This window comes from Lontra canadensis, unplaced genomic scaffold (assembly GCF_010015895.1).
Source record: "Lontra canadensis isolate GAN:19392208 unplaced genomic scaffold, GSC_riverotter_1.0 scaffold14, whole genome shotgun sequence".
Taxonomy (NCBI): domain Eukaryota; kingdom Metazoa; phylum Chordata; class Mammalia; order Carnivora; family Mustelidae; genus Lontra; species Lontra canadensis.
Window position 1 is genome coordinate 18480937 of NW_022631008.1, and position 20297 is coordinate 18501233.

At 36.7% G+C, this 20297-nt stretch overlaps 1 pseudogene; it reads left to right on the forward strand.

The window, feature by feature from the left end:
- The window catches only part of LOC116868032, a 63404-nt pseudogene that overhangs the window by 8595 nt on the left and 34512 nt on the right, over positions 1-20297 (forward strand).

Genomic DNA, 20297 nt, shown 5'->3' on the forward strand with positions numbered 1-20297 from the left:
CATTTAGTCTTTCACCTGTAAGCATGATGCTACTTATAAGATTATTTGTAGATGCCCTTTGTCAATGGTAAGGAACCCCCCCCCCCCCTTCTATGTTAGTTTTTTGGGGGTTTTTTTTTTTTTTATGATGAATGGTGGTTGAGTATTGTCAAATGACTTTTTTATGCATAAAGAAATAATGATTGTATCACTTTTCTTTTTTAGTTTTTGAGTACTAGAGGGAAGCCTTCCCTTCAGAACTCTTGTTTCTTTGTTTGTTTTATAGCTCTCTCATCTCTGGTTCTCTGTCCTTAGAACTCTAGCTTCCTTGGTCTCCAAAGACTCTCAGTTCCATCTCTTCAATTACAGACTCTTCTAGACTCTGCCTGTGTTCCCCTTCTATGATCACGGTCTAGAAATGTTCTCAAGGCAATGGTTTGGAGCAGTAGTAGGGCTTGCCTTATTTGTTTCCTGACTCTTAGGCATCACTGTCCTTCTTTGGCTGAGATCTGTTTTTTAACTATTTCAAGTGTCAGTGTAAATCTGATCTTTGTGTTTTCACCGTGGCCATAATTGGAATTCCTGGTCATATCTATGATTGCTTTTTAACAAACTATAGATTTAATCTATTGTGAAGGAAGTTTGGGATCTCTAATGTCAACTCTTGAGTGCTTAATTTTTAATTTTAAGTGAATTTACTAAATAATAACCCATTAATATTTTAATGACTGGTTATTTAAAATGTGCCAAGTGGTAAGTTTGTATAACAAATAAACACACTCTTTTTAAGGTTATCTGTTAGTCCCTGAATTGCAACTACTCAGCTCAACTGACACTGTGGTCAGATAAAGTAAATAAGGAAAGTTTGCAACAATATCTTGAAAAATAAAATCACATCATGTAGCTAGCTAAGAGAAACCAGAAAATAGCAGTAATTGTTTTACCAATCATCATTCTGACTCATTGTCTTTGTAAACTGAGTCGGTAATAGTCCTATAATTAAGAACTCTTTTATAAAACTTTGAAAAGAGTTTTAGGTAGTTTTAAAATTTAAGTAGAGGCAAATCAACACTATCCAATTAAAATGAGAAATAATAAAATCATTTAGATTGCATTGATGTAGTCATCAGTATGAAAAGGATTATTCAATTTAACTTGATGAGCTACCATATCATTTTCTTCAAAGAACTAACATTTTAGGAAAATAATAGAGGACAAACAAAGCTTAAGCATATGTGAAATGATGCACTGATGCATCAAAAAAAAAAAAAAAAAGTCATTCAAACTTTATGTAACTATACCTGCCTGCAATCAGGGGTGGTTTGTGAGGCGAAGCAGGCCAGGTGTAAATTAAGTGCATCCGGTGTGGTAACTCCCAGCTAGCACTTCCCAGTAGGTGGGTATTGCTTTGTTTGGAAGGCCAGGCAGAGACACCTTTATTTATGTCACAAAATTTTGATTTAGAGAACACTTAGTCCTATACTTCTGAAAGTTTCCAAATGAATTTTATGCCACTTTAAACAGCTGGAGTTGGAAGATGGAAATGATTCTAATATAAGCTGCTTGATTACTTGTTACTCATTCATGGTAAAAAAAGAAAAAATGTATTGAATAACACTTTTTAAGCTGTATTTTAATGGTGATCATGCTTTTAAAGCAACTCTAGAAAATGTAGAAAAGATCATTGAAAAATAAGTAATATATACTTTATACTTGGATGATAATGTTATTTTCCATAGAATACATCTACCTACTCATATGTTCCTTAGAACAAATTAGGGATGGGGTATATGCATTTTTACCTTATTTGCTTTAATCACAAGAAGCAGTGTGAAATCCATTAGTCAACAAAAGATAGGTGACTTTAATTTAAGAGAAGATAAATGTTCAAAATCCTTACTAGCAATGGCTATATGTTTGAGTATTTTTGGTCTTTAATACAAAGCAAATCATGAGTTTTTATTTTATGGAATTGAAAACAGAAATCTTGAAAAGTTAAGTAATTTTTTAATGATGCAAACATATAGTATAGACTAAACATAAAGGCAAGGACTCATTGTTTTCAGTATTATTTTCACAGCACTAAGAATATTTTTTTTAAAGATTTCACCTGGGGTACCTGGGTGGCTCAGGGGGTTGAGCCTCTGCCTTTGGCTCAGGTCATGATCCCAGGGTCCTGGGATCGAGTCCCGCATCGGGCTCTCTGCTTGGCAGGGAGCCTGCTTCCTCCTCTCTCTCTGTCTGCCTCTCTGCCTACTTGTGATTTCTGTCTGACAAATAAATAAATAATCTTAAAAAAAAAAAAAAGTTTTCACCTAATTAGGATTTTTTTTTTTTTTAAGATTTCACCTATGTATTTGACAGAGGGAGACACAACGAGAGAGGGAACTCAAGCAGGGGAGTGGGAGAGGGAGAAGCAGGCTTCTCGCTGAGCAGGAAACCCAATGCAGGGCTCTATCCCAGGACCCTGAGATCATTACCTGAGCCAAACACAGACACTTAACAACTGAGCCACCCAGGCGCCCCTGCACTAAGAATATTTTATTAATAAAAGTTTACTTAATTTATGGTCTTGAACAGAGAGCATTTATAATGTTGAACCAGAGAATTAATTTAGGTCAGTTGAATTATTATGAAGCTATAACTGTTAACAAAATGACTCAAAAGCAAAACAAAAAATGAAACAAAGACCTAGAAGTTTTTATTCAAATGACTAAAGTAAGCTTCCTCTATTTACCTTCTCATAATAAGTGTAAGAACCATATAGTAGACACCATTTTTGTTGTTGTTGTATTTTGCTTTTCTCCACATAGCCATCCATCTGCCCTTCTTGCAATTATCTGATTATCTCCTGGGGAGGAATTTCTACCTGCCTGTCAACCCATGTGGTGAGGTGCTATTATGTGCACCCTGAACCCAGGGTTGACAGGGATGCAGGCTGTCCCAAGCAGAATACAGCAACCCCTAAGTCACAGTGATTGCCTCAAGATAGTTACCTGACTGATGCCAAGTTCAATTTAAGTTCAATCTACTGGGGATAGTAGCTACTCAAGCTATCTTTATTTCAGTCACTAGGAAAGGAGTTGAATCTTTTCTTTTAGGTTTAAATCTATGAAGACATAAGTCTAAAACTGCTGAAAATTCTCATAAAATCAAAGGAAGGGGCTTCCTGGCAATGTTACTTAATTTCCCCAGCAAAAAATCAGAACTGAGAGGACTTTTGGTTTATGACAAGGGAAAAGGACCAGACTGACCTTCTTATAAGAAACCATAACAACAAAACACTGGATACAATATGTGAAACAAAGATTTTTTTCAAGATACAGGACATCAGGCAAAAAGTACAATGATACCTGAGATATGGGAGAAAAAAACGAGGTGTTCTGCAATTGTTTTAGGCTATTGTCTTACAATGATTTCCAGACTGGGACTCACAGAGAAGGAAAAAAAAAAAACAAAACAAACAAACAAAAAAAAAAAAACAGAGGCTGGCAGGCTGCTGATTGATTGAAGGACAGCAAGAAAATTTGAGTTTGTAGGAGAGAATGCCAAATCTCTGAGATGTGTACAGATAGCTCCAGAGATCATCTGTGTACCCTTGAGTATTCAGTGGCATAATGATAAGTATATACATGCAAGAAAAGTGTCATAGCTGTGGAAGAACCAGCCATTAGAGGGAATAGTACAAATGCTCACTACAGGACTAGGAATAGACCTACAAACCAGACTAGATTTCACAATTCACAGAGATAGAGTGGATAGAGTACCCAGAATGGGTAGTGGATAGAGTGGATAGAGTACCCAGAATAGTCTTGACTCAGTAGAGGAACTGATTTTAAACTAAATATGACTCTGGCCCTGCCTTACAAATCTCAAAAAAGCAAGACCTGCAAGAATCAAACTGTTGCCCAACAACTTAACTGCATCTCCCCCCTCCAAAAAAAAAGCTCAAGAATATTTATATGATTACAAAAATATCCTGCATCCAACAAGGTAAAATTCACCATCTATGTTATCCAATTAAAAATTAGCAGGCAAGCAAAGAAGCAAGAAAATACAACTCATAATGAGGAAAATTAAACAATAGCAACTGACTCAGAAGTAACACAGGTATTAGAATTAACAGACAAGCACAGTGGCCAATTATAACTGTATACCTTATCTTCAAAAGTTTAAGTAGAAACATGAAGATATCAAAAAGACCCAAATTGAATATCCAGAGATGAAAACTACAGTGTCTGAGATGAAAAATACACAGTGTGATTAATACATTGAGATAAATATACACAGTTTAGACATTGAGGAAGATGAGATGAATGATTTGAAGACTTCACCCTAGAAACTACCCAAAATGAAAATGAGGAGGAAATAGGAAAAAAAGAAAAGGCATCAGTGAGCTATGAAATCTATAAAGAAGTAATTAAAAAGTTATAAAAATGTAACCAATCAAAAAGGAGTATGTTTATCTAGGTTACAGGATATGTGATTGAGGGGGTATAGCTCAGGGGTAGAGTATTTGATTGCAGGATATGTGATTGATATACAAATATCAGTTTTGTATTTTGTATTTTGAATTAAAATTGGAAGACAATATAATAGCACCAGAATACAAATTAGTTAGAGATAAAGCTAATAAAATTTGTGTAGGTCTATATACTGAAAATTGAAAACACTATTGAGAGAAAGCATAAGACTTAAACATTGTAGAGACACAATGTGTTGATGGGTCAGAAGACTTAATATTGTTAAGATGTCAATTCTCCACAAATTGGAGTATAGTTCCAATGTAGTCCCAGTCAAAATATAATGTCTTCTTTTAAAATAAATAATACAAGCTAATTCTAAAATTCCTATGTTTTCCAAGATCCAGAATAAGCAAAACAAGTTATACACACACACACACACACACACACACACACACACACAAACACACGTTAATGAGCTAACACTAACTAGTTTGGAGACTTATTGTAAAGTTACTATTATCAAGATAATGTAGCATTGGGATATAAAGATGGACAACTAGGTTAATGAAAGAGAATAGAGTTAAGAAACAGATCCCACATGTATAGATAACTTATGTTTAACAAAGATGCAATGCAGGAAAAGTAGTCTTTTCAATAAATGGTGCTGGAATAATTGGATATGCATTTGCAAAATAGTAAAAAAAAAAGAACTTGGAGATCCATATGTTAGACATAAATACGTTGCACGTACATAAAAATTAGCTCACCATTAATCATATACCTAAATTTAAAATGTAATTCTGTAAAACTTCTAGAAGAAGATAGAGTAGAAAATCGTGATCTTGAGTTTGGCAAAGATTTTTTAAACAGGGCCAAGACTCAAACTATAAAAGAAAAGCCAATAAATTGGACTCCAAATTAATTTTTTGTTTAACTTTCCAAAAGACTCTGTTATGAACAAACCCCTTAATGAGAAAATATTTGCAAAATACACATCTAACAAGGGACTTGTATCTTAGAGTATGTACAAAAATAAGAAGGCAAACCACCCAATTAAATTTTGGAAAAGCGCTAAGCACTTGAACAGACATATCATCAAAAAGATTTACAGATGACGAGTAAGCACATGAAAAGATACTTCATATCATTAACCATTACGGAAATGCAAATCACAACAAGATGCTACTACCCATCTACTAGAGTGAGTGAAGTAAGAGATTGACAGTATCAAGTGTTGGAGAAGATGAGAAGAAACGAGAAGTCTGATACACTGCTTGCTGGTGAGAATGTAACATGTTATATTCATTTGGTAAGACACTTGGGCCATTTCTTTAAAAATTTAATACGTATGTACCATGTGGTAGAGCTCTTCCACTTCCAGGTGTTTATCCAAGAGAAATAAATGCACATGCCAATTAAATTTTTATATTGATATTTATTTATGCTGATGGGAAATACAAAGTTGCTGAGTCAAAAGACAAAACAATGATTTACTCACAGAGCATCTCAGTGCCGTTTCTCCATACCCCAATATTTCATGAACTAACACAATGAAGACTTAAAGTTTCTGTGCATGGACAGGGATTTGCACCACAGGAGAGGAACTTGGAAGTTATGAATCTCAGATTTTATACAGAACAGTGGGCAAATATACCCCTTTTCTCCTCTGGAGAGAGAGCAAGCTTTTTTCTGGAGTGTATAGAAATGTAAGCAAATTCTCTCCGGGAAGGGGAAAGAAAGCCTCTAGGTACATTACCCTTTGAAACAGAAATGAACAATGGTCTAAGGGAGAGATAAAACTTCCTATCTCTCTGGTTGTCTCTATCTTTAGGCTTGCTACTTAGTTATCTCCAAACCCAAAAGCTAGTGTACTTTGCTCAGAAAACCCTGACCAGGCAGAACAGCAAAAATATCTATAGATCATTGTTTCCCAACAATGTCCATACAAAACTTGTATATGAATGCTCATGCCCCAAAATGGTCACAACACAAATGCGAACCTAATATGAAATATAATGAACAGACAATCGTGTTAAGTCCATGCAATCGAACACCAACCAGCAATAAAAAGTAATGCACTAATGAAATACACAACCACATGGATGAATCTCAAAAAATTGTACTGAATGAGAAATGCAGACCCCCCCAAAATCATACTGGATGATTTCATTTATATAAAATTCTAGGAAACGCAAGTTAATTTTTAGTAACAAAAAGCAGCAGATCAGTGTTTGCATGGAGACAGTGTAGGGAAGGATGGGGGTGGGTAGGAGGGAAGGATAAAAGTGTATAAGGAAGCTTTTTTTTTTTTGTACAAGGAAACTTTTGTGTGTATATACTCATTATCTTGATTGTGTTGATGGTTTCATGGGTTTATACATATGTCAAAACCTAGCAAATTGTACACCCAAGTATGTACAGTTTATTTGACATCAGTTTTACCATGACACTGCTGTTTAAAAAGAAAAAAAAATACAGAAAAAGCCCCTCTAGACTTTAAAAATTATTTCTTTGAGTTTCTGGATTATAGATACATGGGGAGAGAAAAGAGCAAGAAGAGCTTCTCCTCCTGTCAGGGAGATTAAAGGCCACAGAGCTCAAGTTCCTCAGACTCACACTTAACCTGGGGTCTGTAGCTAGACTAAAGTGACCTCGGCCTGGGGTCTGGCAGAACCTGGGGTGGGAAGACTTCACAGGACTGACTGAACTGTCATTTTTGATGAGACTCTACTAACTTCGTATAGTGAAAAAAAAGTAGACAGGAGAAGTTTCCAGTTCACTCACAATTCTGCAATTTGTTGTTAATCTTATGTCATTTAGCTTTTCCTATTCTAAAGTTTTTAATTTTTGTCCTAATTTTTAAATAAAAATAAAACAATTACTATGCAATTACTTAGTTTTGATGAATTCCACAGTCCATTTTATATATAGTATTTTAATATTTAACCCTAAGAACAATGTTGCAAGGTATCTTTGTTCCCGTTTATTGATTCAGCTGGAGACCGCTCACTGTGCCCACCTCTTTGAACTATGAACAATTTAGCCAACTTAATACTTAGGAGGATCGCCTTTGCCTCTTCTGCTGGTACCTCCCATAGGCTAAACCCAAGTGGCAGGCAGAGGGCAAGCGTCCTGATAATGTAGCTTCCACGAATCAGGGAGTCAGGGCTCACAAAAAATAAAGGTAGAGGAAGGATGGAATAAGGGTGGGGCCAGCGAATAAGTCCATTTCCCAACTCCTCCTTATAATCCTATATCCTTCTACATACTCCTGAACAGAAGCTAATTTGTCTCTTAAATTAGATCAGTCTTAAGCTATTGTTTGGAAAAAATTTCCCCGTGTGTTGGACTCATGTAACTACAGGTTCCAATCGTGGTTTTGAGCTGTGTGCTTGAGCATGCTATTCCCTGACTTTAACTTTCTTCCTTTGTAAAATGGGAATACTGGAATCCCTGACAGATAAGACAGGATTTGATAAACGTTAGCTCTCCTTTCCCCTTTCTCTTAGATTCTCAGCTCTGACAAATGGCAAATACATACATTTTTCTTTTTCTGCTTCTCTTCTGTTTCTTGGGTGGTGTTGTTCATTTCCAAGAGCTTTTGCCAAACTGTACTAGTGTTTATCACTCTATTTTCAGGTGAATTTACTGCAAGAGAACTAGAATTGGAATGAACATTAGTTTTGTGCCGCTGTTCTGTCCATATATCAGGACACTGTGACTGACTTTGATTTTTCAATTGATGTTAAATTAATTAACTTATAGGTAATCACAATGAAAAAAAAATGCTAAAGAAGGCAGATCCTTGTGGTAAGTGAATAGTATCTTAGGACCACATCTAGATACTCTCATCTCTTTAAGTGCTCAATTTTGCTTTAGGATTTTCTGCCACATTGATGTAATTCTGTCAGCCCTGCTCCCAAAGGCAGGCTTACAATTTTTCTTTATGAGATGCAGTTGATTTCTTGTTATTTGTTAATTCCATATTTTTGAATTCACCTACACGTTAAGCTTTACTTGTAGCCCCAAAATGAATACTCCAGGACTTTCACCATCATCCCCAGACATGTGCAGAGCTGCAGGAAATCTGAGTGGCCCACCTGACTTACACATTCCAGCAGGTGTTGAAAATGAGGATGGTCTTCCTTCTTTTTCCCATTCTCCCTGTAAATAGGTATCCTTCCTGTAGCCTGTCAAACAGGATGTTTTGTTTTAGTTTTGTATTTTACACTTTTTGGTGATGATTTCATTGTTTAAAATGGTCCCCAGATGTAGTGCCGAAGACTGTCTCATGCAAGTAGACAGTGGTGTGCCTTATGGAGATAATCTGGGTGTTAGATAACCTGTGTTTAGGCAGGAGTTCAATATTAATGGATCGACAACAGTTTATAGTCAGAAAAAGGAAGAAGAAATTATCCAATCTGATGCTAGGCTGCTCCAGAAAGTGCTAAAGTAACATCTATGGAATGTGAAGAAACCATGCAAAGTGGCTGTATTTGTGGATTCACGAGATGACAACTGAGTTAAAAAATGTAGTGGAGGGGCGCCTGGGTGGCTCAGTGGGTTAAAGCCTCTGCCTTCCACTCAGGTCATGATCCCAGGGTCCTGGGGTCGAGCCCTGCATCGGGCTCTCTGCTCAGCAGGGAGCCTGCTTCCTCCCGTCTCTCTGCCTGCCTCTCTGCCTACTTGTGATCTCTGTCTGTCAAATAAATAAATAAAATCTTAAAAAAAAATGTAGTAGATAGTATTGTTGTGAGGCTGAAAGCCAAAGACATTTAGAGTCCCATTACTAATGGTCAGGAAAATGTTTAGCCATTCTTGCCTAATGCTGGCTGGCTCCCACATTTCAAAAGACGATAGGATGGGAAAACGTTGAACTTGCAGAAGAGGATGCTGCAGAAGAATTTAAAAGCTACCTGCAAAGTGGTATACGGGAAAAGAGTTATGTAGAAGAACAGGTTTTCAATACTGATGAGACATTGGCAAACGAACCTATATAAAGCAAGGGGCATTTTGGTTGAAGAAAATTTTGTGGCAGAGGCTCATAGAAGCCTCGTCTTTTTCCTAAGAGCAATAGTTCAGAGTTCATAACAATTTTATAGAACATAACTACTACAGATAGGGAGAATAGACTTACATATTTAATAACCTTGATTTTTTTTCTCTATCAAATTGAATTTCTTTGCTAATTTATATCAGGGAGTAATCCTTTTTATAACTATAATTCATTTCTCTGAACAATGCAATTGATTTTTGTGCACCTCTTGTCTATTCCTTGTAAGAAAAAAAATCTACACTTAAGACTCTATGCTTAAAAAATTAAAATATGCAGACTATGGGTGGTTAAGATTTTAAAATATTTTTTTCTCTGTGGCCATATCAAAATCTAGCCAGATAATTTTCTAGTAAGCACATGAGCCGGGCTTAGGGCAGGGTGTTTGTCTTCTTAGATATTTCATTGTTTTTAGAGGCATAGAACTTTATCATACATGTGGGGTTGGGAGAACCAGAGTAATGAACATTAGTGTTGAGTCTCCTTGCCTTAGAGGAAGACTTATACACACACAGGGCAGGAGGGACAAGAGTTAATAGGATCTGTAAGGTAATTAGACTGGTGCATTACTATACTTTTATTTAAAGACCTTCTGGTAACCAGTGTTTATTATTCTTGTGGTAAATCATTATGGTTGTTTCACTCCCTTTTCTTATATTTAGTAAGTATTTCCATAGTCTTGCCTCTTATAGCCATGATGTATGCACTTTACATTCTAGAAAGACACAGCAGTCATTGAACAGGTAAATAAGATCACATGATATCTTAAGCTGTTGAGAAATGTCATTTCAGTTTTTCAAACCTAGTATTAACCATCTGCTAAGTTATAGAACTTATAAGCTGCAGAACTAACCATATGTTTAAATCATTTCTATTATTCAATATATACAGTTAAAAAAAAAATTCTTCAGCTTCTATTGTCCAAAAACCCTACAGAATGCTTCTCAGGGTATTTTCAGGTCATTTATTTTGAGGCAATTTAGTTATAGTGATCAATAGGAAATATCTCCTTGTGTTACACTGAGTAATTTTAAAGCAATGGCTTTATATCTGCTTTTAGCTTTTAGCTTTTAATTATTCAACTAATTTAGTGAAATTTAGAGTCTCTACAAATATAATGTATGTAAAACCAACGCATATTATTTTCATTTTCTAAAAGTTTCTTCTAATTATATTTCTGGCAAGTACACAGTATATCATACTGAACTTGGTAAAGACTCTTAAACTGTTTTTACTTTATATAGAAACTTTTATTAGTCTATTGCCAAGAGCATAATGTTTGATTTATTGGTTTCTGGTTTTGCCGACTTATAATTATCACTTATAACTACTAAGAAAAATAATTTAAAATTTCCATTTGAGCATACCCATGTTCATAGCAGCATTATTCACAATAGCCAAAAAGTGTAAACAACCCAAGAATCCATCGATGGATGAACAGATAAACAAAATGTAGTATATAGACATAACATGGAATATTCTTCAGCCTTAAAAGGGAAGGAAATTTTGATACATGCTACAACATGCCTAAACCTTGAGGACAGTATGCTAAGTGAAATAGATAGTCACAAAAAAATACTGTCTGATTCCATTTATATGAGGGACCAAGAGAAGTGAAACTCATAGAAACAAAGTAGAATAGTGGTTGCTGGGTGAGGGGAAATGGGCAATTGTTATTTAATGGGTAAGGATTTCAGTTGTGCAAGATCAAAAAGTTCTAAAGATTTGTTGCTCAACAATATAAATACACTTAATGCTACTAATCTGTACACTTAAAAATTATAAGAGGGTAAATTTGTTATGTGTACTTTACCACAGTTAAAAATGAAGAAAAATCATTTGAAAGTTAAATTAGTTTATTACTTTGAAATTTTATGACATTTAAAAATAAATATCAATGTTAAATTTCTTTCTATCACTAAAATATCATGAGAAGATAAATGATTTTCCCAATGAAGCAAAGTATGTATGTGTGTATATGTGTGAATATGTGAATGTATATGTGTGTATATGCATGTACTTATTTTATAATCCCACCAGTATCTGTGCTACTTATTTAAGAATAAAATTGTTTCTCATGAACAGTTCTTAAGTCCTTCATTTCTATTTAATAAAATAATGAAAACCACTGTGTATAATCTTAAAACCTGTTTGTGATCATGGGATCCTGGTCTGTCTTCAGTATTGGTGCTCAAAATTGGTTAAGTTATTCCTCGTTGAGGGTTGTCAGTTACAGCTGGTAGTATTTAATAATTGACTAACCCCATCTTCCTGAATCTTTTCTCTCCCACCAGATGTGTCATACTGATGTCTCTGAATATACTTTTTATTGCCTTCTCTGTTCCCTGATTTCTGCTTTCCCCATCTCTATTTTTCTTCACCCCACCAGTGCCTCCTGATCTGGATGTTTTCTAATGTTCAATCCTTGGATTTTTGCTATTCTCAATATATGATTTTTCTGAAAATAACTCATTTACTCTCATAGCTGTAACTCTTACCTGTAGGAAAATGGACGAAACCACTTGTTCTCTTTTTCGTGAGGCTCTATAATAAGCTTAATCAGAATTAGGATATAACTCAGAGCTAAAAAATTCCATATCATCAATAAAATAGAACCAATCATATTCTTATGATTTATTTAATAGACATTTTTGAGTGCTTAGTATATGTGATGGAAGCTGAGGATACAACATCTATAAGAAACTTAAGGTTTAGAAAGAGAAGTAAATAAATCATTTTAGGACAGTGGGATAATATTTATGGCAAGATGATTTATAGGATGTTAAGATAATAGAGAAAAGGAATTTTAAGCATCATGTGCTGGTAAATGCTTAACAATTAGTTCTATGGAGGAAAAAACCTAACCTCCTAACCCCAATTTGTAGCAGTTAATTATTCCTATGGTGCAAATACTTCTACCATGGATGATTTCAGTCTGTCAGCCTGACACCACTGAACATAGACCTGGAAAGAAACACGCACAATTGGCTGGCACAGCCTGTATGAAGCAGCTCTAGCATAACACTACTTTTTAGTCAGACTAGGGGTGCAATAAGGAAGTCTTCCTGAAGGAATCCACATTTGAGATGAAACTGATGGAAAAATAGGAGTTAGCTACATAAAGGAATGGACAGGGACATAGATTCTGTTAGCAGAAACACCATATAGATAACATGCAGTTTGAAACAAAGTGATTTATCTGTATGAACTTGTGTAGCCGCAGCATAACATGGGCCTTGGGGAGCAGTAGCAGGTGAAGCCAGAGAAGAGGACATTCTTTGTGTGCTGGGATGAGGACTGAACCCTGAAAAGGAGTTTTGTGAGATGGAACACAATACAACCCCACGTCCCTTTTTTTTTTTTCTGTTGATTTAAGTGCAATACACCTCGTTGATAATCTCCTATAGACCAGGCACTGAGTCAGGAGCTTGGCACATGAAGATAAATGAGACACAGCAGTTTTGCTCTAGAGGAGATTCTACTTGAATGGGCAGCTTGTCAGAAGACTGAAGCATACCTGGCACTTTAACTGATGTTGTTTCTGTGGATATTTCCATTTCATCTCCACTCTCTGTTTGGCCTCTGTATTTCCTGTTTCCCCAAGTTTCCACATTATACTTACTCCTAAATCCAGATCTTTGGCCTTTGTGACAAGTCTGATAGCAAGTCTCCTACCTTTAACTCACTACCCTAGGGAATTCCTTCATACATTAACATGTCCCAAACAAAACTCAGATTTTACTAAACCAAGTCCTCTTGTAATCATCCCACTTTTTAATTCTCATCTTCAAAACCGAGGGGATAATCTTTACATTACTCGTTGTACTCATTCCCCAGCCTGAGCCTGAGGTAGATACACATTTCTTTGAGTTACTTTTTTGCATTGATCTCTTATTGCAATTGGTTTGTTTGCTTGTTTATATATTTAATTACTCTGATCCCTGGCTTTATCACCCGAGAGCTAATATTTTGTAGGAGACCAGCAACTGAGTTTTTGTGCTTTATCCTGCTAAGTAATTGCCAAACTAACCTTTCTTCCACACTGTCAAGATCTAGTTACCCTACTTTCTGTATACTTGCCATGGTAACAGACAAGGGACAATAAGAAAGAGAATTAGATGCTGAAGAGACGTGAGCCTGCTTTTCAAGATTCCTTCCGCTCCTCCCACAGTCTGTCCCAGTGGAAATTTGAGAAAAAATCTGCCCAGATATGACTCTCAGTTCAGTCAGAAATCTTCTATATTGATGAATCCTAATTCTAAGGAAATCCTTGTTTAGATTTGTCTAGGCCCTGGTTTTATTCTGGGGAAGAGCTAGTTAGAGCATAAAGAAGCACGGTTTCATTGCTGAGTCTTATTAAAGAGCTTCTTGGTGCTGAGACCAGTCTAGCTTCTTTCTTGGTGCAAAATGTTCCGTTGCCTCACGTTGGCTTAGCTCACTTCTCTGACCACTCTCTCCACACACCGGATAGCCCTTTCTCGTCTGTCACCTGAGGTCTAGTCTCCTGAGCCAAGTTCTACTCTCAGGACTCACATCAACCTGAGCTCTGATAACTAACAAGATGTGAGGCCAGCTGGCTTTTGACCTTTCTTAGTTTTGTGGTACTGTTGTGTTTTCTTCCTTCTGGCAGGACCTTTTGAGTCCCTTCTGTTTGTTTTTCCAACCAAGACAACCCTTCTGTTCTCTCAGATCTTCGTTCAGGAACATGTGTATGGGCTAGCATCAAATGGCATGCTATGAAGGCTTTCTGCATTTAGTTTCTTATTTCTTCCACATGTATTTCCACCTCTTCCTTCACTACACTGACCCAGACCACCGTCTTTGCTTTTAGTCATTTTATTCCTCCCACATAATAGGCCTTGTTTTCTGCTCTGTCCACATCCAGCTGCTACTTAGCAGTTGGACTGCTCTACCATGAAATGCTCCCCACCGACCCAGACTTCCCTTTGATTTATCCTTTCTCTCTGTCTCTTGTGTTTCCTATACCACATACTCAACCTTCAGTTAATATTAACTAGCAACTAAAATATCTGTTGGTTTCCCATGTATCTTTGTTCCTTAAGCAAACCATAAACTCCAGAAAGAAAATTCGTTTTACAAAATACAATCTTTTGTATGGACTCACTAAATCAAACCACAGTTCAGTATGAAACAACTCAAAGTATCTGTTAGTTCTGCTGCTTAACAGATGTGTAAATTATTGTGGTTACCATCTGATGTACATTAAACAATCACTTATGTAATGGGACACAGTATTAACTGTGTACCCTTTATAGGCTACCGGCGTTGGTACAGGCACAGGTTACAGGCACTGTGATGGATGTTGGAGACATACTTTCCACCTTTGAAAAGATTATATTATACTTGAAGGAAACAGACAAGCCCGTATGACTTATAAAAGGGCCAATATCTCGTATCCTATTTGGGAGATGTACTATTAATGACAAGCATACAGAGATTTATGGCAGTTGCTTAATTCCAATGTTAACACAATGTTAAGAATACTAATAAAGGGGCGCCTGGGTGGCTCAGTGGGTTAAAACCTCTGCCTTCGGCTCAGGTCATGATCCCAGGGTCCTGGGATGGAGCCCCACATCGGGCTCTCTGCTCAGCAGGGAGCCTGCTTCCTCCTCTCTCTCTCTGCCTGCCTCTCTGCCTACTTGTGATCTCTCCCTGTCAAATAAAATAAATAAAATCTTTAAAAAAAAGAATACTAATAAAAATAAGTTATTTAGAAATTCACCTGCCCAGGGTGCGTGGGTAGCTCAGTGGGTTAAAGCCTCTGCCTTCGGCTTAGGTCATGATCCCAAGGTCCTGGGATCAAGCCCCACATCGGGCTCTCTGCTCAGCAGGGAGCCTGCTTCCTCTCTCTCTGCCTGCTTCTCTGCCTACTTGTGATCTCCATCTGTCAAATAAATAAATAAAATCTTAAAAAAAATGTAATGCCTTTAAAAAAAAAATTCACCTGCCCATATGGTATGGAAAAAGAATAATCCTTGCTTCTCCTCAAAACATATAACAAGGATACAGTGTTCTTGTGCCTCACAGTAAGACTGTGGTTTATACTTTGGAATTAAATAGATATGGTCAGAAGGGTGCAAGTCAGGTTTTGTTACTTATATGATCTTAATTTTTTTTTCTTTTTTTTTTTTTTACCCCCACCCCCATTGAGTTAATCATCACCTCACATATTTATCTCCCTCTCTTTTTTTTTTTTTTTTTTTTTTTTGATGAGAACATTTAAGTTTCTAAAAGTATTTAACTTTCTTTGGACCTCAGTTTTTTCAAATTCATCCAATAAATAAGGATAAAATGACATCTACCTGTTAAAGCACTTTGGAAAATTAAATAAAATCATAAGTTTTCAGCACGCAGCTAGAAATTGAATACACACTTTGACCCTAGTGACTCTCAAGGCCTAAGGTGCCCACCCAGCATACTGTTATGGTGGTGGTGATGATTATGTTGATGAGAAACAGGTAGTAGTTATTAAAATAATAATTTGGTTCCTATCTACCTGGTTCCTGTTAATATTTTTTGTTAATTTTTTATTTTTTATAAACATATAATATATTTTTATCCCCAGGGGTACAGTGAATTGCCAGGTTACACACTTCACAGCACTCACCATAGCACATACCCTCCCCAATGTCCATAACCCCACCCCCCCTCCCAACGCCCCTCCCCCCAGCAACCCTCAGTTTGTTTTGTGAGATTAAGAGTCACTTATGCTTTGTCTCCCTCCCAATCCCATCTTGTGTCATTAAATTTTCTCCTACCCCCTTAACCCCCCATGTTGCATCTCCATATCAGGGAGATCATATGGTAGTTGTCTTTCTCCGATTGACTTATTTCACTAAGCATGATACCCTCTAGTTTCATCCACGTCATTGCAAATGGCAAGATTTCATTTCTTTTGATGGCTGCATAGTATTCTATTATGTATATATACCACATCTTCTTTATCCATTCATCTGTTGATGGACATCTAGATTCTTTCCATAGTTTGGTTATTGTAGACATTGCTGCTATAAACATTCGGGTGCAGTGCCCTTCGGATCACTACGTTTGTATCTTTAGGGTAAATACCCAGTAGTACAATTGCTGGGTCATAGGGTAGCTCTATTTTCAACCTTTTGAGGAACGTCCATGCTGTTTTCCAGAGTGGTTGCACCAGCTTGCATTCCCACCAACAGTGTAGGAGGGTTCCCCTTTCTCCGCATCCTCGCCAGCATCTGTCATTTCCTGACTTATTAATTTTAGCCATTCTGACTGGTGTGAGGTGGTATCTCATTGTGGTTTCGATTTGTATTTCCCTGATGCCAAGTGATATGGAGCACTTTTTCATGTGTCTGTTGGCCATCTGGATGTCTTCTTTGCAGAAATGTCTGTTCATGTCCTCTGCCCATTTCTTGATTGGATTATTTGTTCTTTGCGTGTTGAGTTTGATAAGTTCTTTGTAGATTGTGGACGCCAGCCCTTTATCTGATATGTCGTTTGCAAATATCTTCTTCCATTCTGTCAGTTGTCTTTTGGTTTTGTGAACTGTTTCCTTTGCTGTGCAAAAGCTTTTGATCTTGATAAAATCCCAAGAGTTCATTTTTGCCCTTGCTTCCCTTGCCTTTGGCGATATTCCTAGAAAGATGTTGCTGTGGCGGAGGTCGAAGAGGTTGCTGCCTGTGTTCTCCTCAAGGATTTTGATGGATTCCTTTCTCACATTGAGGTCCTTCATCCATTTTGAGTCTATTTTCGTGTGTGGTGTAAGGAAATGATCCAATTTCATTTTTCTGCATGTGGCTGTCCAATTTTCCCAACACCATTTGTTGAAGAGGCTGTCTTTTTTCCATTGGACATTCTTTCCTGTTTTGTTAAAGATTACTTGACCATAGAGTTGAGGGTCTATTTCTGGGCTCTCTATTCTGTTCCATTGAACTATGTGTCTGTTTTTGTGCCAGTACCATACTGTCTTGATGATGACAGCTTTGTAATAGAGCTTGAAGTCTGGAATTGTGATGCCACCAACTTTGGCTTTCTTTTTCAACATTCCTCTGGCTACTCAAGGTCTTTTCTGATTCCATATAAATTTTAGGATTATTTGTTCCATTTCTTTGAAAAAAATGGATGGGGTTTTGATAGGGATTGCGTTAAATGTGTAGATTGGTTTAGGTAGCATAGACATTTTCACAACACTTATTCTTCCAATCCAGGAGCATGGAACATTTTTCCATTTCTTTGTGTCTTCCTCAATTTCTTTCATGAGTACTTTATGGTTTTCTGTGTATAGATTCTTAGTCTCTTTGGTTAGGTTTATTCCTAGGTATCTTATGGTTTTGGGTGCAATTGTAAATGGGATGGACTCCTTAATTTCTCTTTCTTCTGTCTTGTTGTTGGTGTAGAGAAATGCGACTGATTTCTGTGCATTGATTTTATATCCTGACACTTTACTGAATTCCTGTACAAGTTCTAGCAGTTTTGGAGTGGAGTCTTTTGGGTTTTCCACATAGAGTATCATATCATCTGCGAAGAGTGATAGTTTGACTTCTTCTTTGCCGATTTGGATGCCTTTAATTTCCTTTTGTTGTTTGATTGCTGAGGCTAGGACTTCTAGTACTATGTTGAATAGCAGTGGTGATAACGGACATCCCTGCCGTGTTCCTGACCTTAGCGGAAAAGCTTTCAGTTTTTCTCCATTGAGAATGATATTTGCGGTGGGTTTTTCATAGATGGCTTTGATAATATTGAGGTATGTGCCCTCTATCCCTACACTTTGAAGAGTTTTGATCAGGAAGGGATGCTGTACTTTGTCAAATGCTTTTTCAGCATCTGTGGAGAGTATCATATGGTTCTTGTTCTTTCTTTTATTAATGTGTTGTATCACATTGATTGATTTGTGAATGTTGAACCAACCTTGCAGCCCTGGAATAAATCCCACTTGGTCGTGGTGAATAATCTTTTTAATGTACCGTTGAATCCTATTGGCTAGTATTTTGGTGAGAATTTTTGCATCTGTGTTCATCAAGGATATTGGTCTATAGTTCTCTTTTTTGATGGGATCCTTGTCTGGTTTGGGGATCAAGGTGATGCTGGCCTCATAAAATGAGTTTGGAAGTTTTCCTTCCATTTCTATTTTTTGGAACAGTCTCAGGAGAATAGGAATTAGTTCTTCTTTAAATGTTTGGTAGAATTCCCCCGGGAAGCCATCTGGCCCTGGGCTTTGTTTGTTTGGAGATTTTTGATGACTGTTTCAATCTTCTTACTGGTTATGGGTCTGTTCAGGCTTTCTATTTCTTCCTGCTTCAGTTGTGGTAGTTTATATGTCTCTAGGAATGCATCCATTTCTTCCAGATTGTCAAATTTGTTGGTGTAGAGTTGCTCATAGTATGTTCTTATAATTGTCTGTATTTCTTTGGTGTTAGTTGTGATCTCTCCTCTTTCATTCATGATTTTATTTATTTGGGTCCTTTCTCTTTTCTTTTTGATAAGTCTGGCCAGGGGTTTATCAATCTTATTAATTCTTTCAAAGAACCAGCTCCTAGTTTCGTTGATTTGTTCTATTTTTTTTTTTTTTTTTTTTGGTTTCTATTTCATTGATTTCTGCTCTGATCTTTATGATTTCTCTTCTCCTGCTGGGTTTAGGGTTTCTTTCTTGTTCTTTCTCCAGCTCCTTTAGGTGTAGGGTTAGGTTGTGTACCTGAGACCTTTCTTGTTTCTTGAGGAAGGCTTGTACCGCTATATATTTTCCTCTCAGGACTGCCTTTGTTGTGTCCCACAGATTTTGAACCATTGTGTTTTCATTATCATTTGTTTCCATGAATTTTTACAATTCTTCTTTAATTTCCTGGTTGACCCATTCATCCGTTAGAAGGATGCTGTTTAGTCTCCATGTATTTGGGTTCTTTCCACATTTCCTCTTGTGATTGAGTTCTAGCTTCAGAGCATTGTGGTCTGAAAATATGCAGGGAATGATTCCAATCTTTCGATAATGGTTGAGACCTGATTTAGGACCAAGAATGTGATCTATTCTGGAGAATGTTCCATGTGCACTAGAGAAGAATGTGTATGCTGTTGCTTTGGGATGAAATGTTCTGAATATATCTGTGATGTCCATCTGGTCCAGTGTGTCATTTAAGGCCTTTATTTCCTTGTTGATCTTTTGCTTGGATGATCTGTCCATTTCAGTGAGGGGAGTGTTAAAGTCCCCTACTATTATTGTATTATTGTTGATGTGTTTCTTTGATTTTGTCATTAATTGGTTTATATAGTTGGCTGCTCCCATGTTAGGGGCATAGATATTTACAATTGTTAGATCTTCTTGTCGGACAGATCCTTTGAGTATGATATAGTGTCCTTCCTCATCTCTTATTATAGTCTTTGGCTTAAAATCTAATTGATATGATATAAGGATTGCTTTCTTCTGATGTCCATTAGCATGGTAAATTCTTTTCCACCCCCTCACTTTAAATCTGGAGGTGTCTTCAGGTTTAAGATGAGTTTCTTGTAGGCAACATATAGATGGGTTTTGTTTTTTTGTCCATTCTGATACCCTGTGTCTTTTGATTGGGGCATTTAGCCCATTAACATTCAGGGTAAGTATTGAGAGATATGAATTTAGTGCCACTGTATTGCCTATAAGGTGACTGTTATTGTATATTGTCTCTGTTTCTTTCTGATCTACTACATTTAGGGTCTCTCTTTGCTTAGAGGAACCCTTTCAATATTTCCTGTAGAGCTGGTTTGGTGTTTGCAAATTCTTTCAGTTTTTGTTTGTCCTGGAAGCTTTTAATCTCTCCTTCTATTTT